This window comes from Brienomyrus brachyistius, unplaced genomic scaffold (genome assembly GCF_023856365.1).
Source record: "Brienomyrus brachyistius isolate T26 unplaced genomic scaffold, BBRACH_0.4 scaffold169, whole genome shotgun sequence".
Lineage (NCBI taxonomy): Eukaryota > Metazoa > Chordata > Actinopteri > Osteoglossiformes > Mormyridae > Brienomyrus > Brienomyrus brachyistius.
Genome location: NW_026042444.1, coordinates 58,298 through 60,979, shown reverse-complemented (window position 1 = coordinate 60,979; position 2,682 = coordinate 58,298). Strand labels below are relative to the sequence as shown.

General features: G+C 44.8%; 1 non-coding gene across 1 annotated transcript; it reads left to right on the top strand.

Moving 5' to 3' along the window:
• The first annotated feature begins 218 nt into the window (after positions 1-218).
• On the top strand, positions 219-301 carry trnal-uaa (transfer RNA leucine (anticodon UAA)). Its single transcript has one exon. It is a non-coding gene; the product is annotated as a tRNA-Leu (tRNA).
• Positions 302-2,682: the final 2,381 nt, after the last annotated feature.

Sequence of the window (2,682 nt, the reverse complement as noted above, 5' to 3'; positions counted from 1 at the left end):
TCCACTTTACTGCATGTGACATCGCTAATCTACCTCAACAACTGTCACGGCTGTAACTAAATGTATACCTGCATTTTGAAAATGTAACCTTCACAAATTGTATACCAGCTTTTTTAAAATATATATATATATATCTTTCACTAATTGCAAAAATAAAAAAAAATTTAAACTTGAATACCGTTGTAATAGTCTTTGTAAAATAACGGGTAAAAATGCTGAGCAGGTTGGCCGAGTGGTTAAGGCGTTGGACTTAAGATCCAATGGACGTATGTCCGCGTGGGTTCGATCCCCACCCCAGCTAAACTCTTTTGTAAAATAATAATAATTAAAAAACAAACTACACAATATGGGTTAAATGTAGAAAAAACACACAAAATTTCACTGATGTTCACTCAGTCTCTTAACAACCCCCATCCACAGTCAGCTATAAAACGCCGCACCCCGCTCTCCCCCCACTCAGTGTGTGAAAAGCATGTCTGTTGCCAAGACTACAGCTCGCGTCTTGAGCAGTTCGTACTATGACCCCAGCCAACCGGGGTCATACGGAGGTGTCTCCAGACTGCAGAGAGCCGTGCAGCAAGATACGGGGAAAAAAGTGGCTGCTGATGACATCAGAGACTGGCTGTCTATGCAAGACAGTTATACTTTACATAAACCGGTTAAAAAGAATTTCCCCAGGAACAGAGTGTTTGTTCCGAGAGCCATGTATCAGTGGCAGGCCGATTTATGCGACATGCAAGGGCTGGCCAAATACAACGAGGGGTTAAAATACCTCCTTACGGTGATTGATGTTTTTTCTAAAAAAGCCTACGCGCGTGCTATAAGAAACAAGACTGGGGAAGCTGTAAAGGAGGCCTTTGATTCTATTTTAACCGAGGGGGGCGTCCCCCTCAAGCTACAGACGGATGCCGGTAAGGAGTTTTTAAATGGGACTTTTCAGAAACTTTTAAAAACTCATAAAATCACCCATTTCACTACGGCTAGTGAACTTAAAGCTTCCGTCGTAGAGAGATTTAATCGAACGTTAAAAGAGAGGATGTACAGGTACTTTACGGCTAAAAACACCCGGCGATATGTGGACGTGTTGGACGATCTAATAAAGGGGTACAACCAGTCATTTCACAGCGCTATTAAAATGAAACCTTCCGAGGTCACGCTCGATAATGCTCATCTAGTATTTGATAATCTATACGGTCCCCTGAAGAAAAAAAGCACACGGCCACGTTTTAAGTTTAACATAGGGGACACTGTGAGAGTCTCCAAGCACAGTCAGATATTTGACAAAAAGTACGAGCAGACATTTACGGACGAGTACTTTGTCATATGCGAACGTGTACCCAGATCCCCACCGGTATATAAATTGAGGGACGTGAGCGGTGAAATACTCGAGGGAACATTCTATGAAGCGGAGCTGCAGAAAGTCAAAATATCTCCGAGACGCGCGTTCAAGGTCGAGAAGGTTATAGGCTCAAAGACCGACAGAAAGGGGAAAAAGTGGATTTTAGTACATTGGCAGGGTTGGCCCTCGAGGTTCGATTCGTGGATACCGCGGTCGGACTTGATACAGGTTTAATTTTTTAAAAAAGAGAAAAAAAAGAAAAAAAAAGAAAATGGACGCCCGCCCCTCTTTTTACCTCACGCTACCGTCAAACTCTTGTCTCTCCATCTTCCCCGATAACCAGAGTTCGGATTACACCGTGATGCTCTCGCGACCTATAGAGCTACGGGGGCCTTACGAAGTAGCTCTGGCTGAAATCATGTATTGTTACACGTGGCGAAATGTTACACACCCGGATAATACTTTTGAATTGCGGGATACGGAGGCGGAGGCAAAGAGAGAGGCCGATCCTTTAGTGGACCTACCTTACCTTTTTCCTCGGAAAATTAAAGTGGGCTATTATGAATCTCTGAAACAGATTGTGACAGAAATCAATGCTACGTTAAAAAAATTAGGTACCGAAGTTTCCTTCTCATACAGCGAGATTACACGAAGGGTTAATATGACGGGAAACCATAAATACAAGATCCAATTTAAACCTACTCTGGCCTACATGCTGGGCTTTGAGCCGGGTCAGTGGTATAACCTAGGAGGAGGTAGCGGGTCGACCTCACCCTACCCGGGCGACATTCACGCGGGATTCTACAATATGTACGTCTACTGTAACATCGTGGAACCGCAGCACGTGGGGGAATTTGTAGTCCCGCTCCTCAGAACCGTTAAAATAGACGGTGCGTTCGGCGACGTAGTCACTTTGCCGTTCCACAAGCTGCAGTACGTACCGGTGAACAAGCAGAGCCTACAGAATTTGCATATCGAGATAAAGAACGATCAGAATACTCTGATTAATTTCTCCTACGGAAAAACGATCGTCAAGCTACACTTTCGCCCCGTTTAAAAAAAAAAGAAAACAATGGCTTACCACAATCCACAGAGATTTATTACGTATTACACCAGTCAGGCGGGACATGGGCTCCCCGGTTTTGCGGGGAGCCCCGTGATGTACGGGCGTGGGTTGGGGTCCATGCTCAGTAGGGCTTTTAGATTTGTTTTACCCTTTCTTAAGCGTGGGGTCGACATAGCGAAACCTCATTTGAAATCGGCGGTCAAAGGAATAGGTTCGGATCTCGCCAGCTCTGTAGTCAGCGGCCGTTTTACAAACACAGCTGACCCCAAGCAGGAAG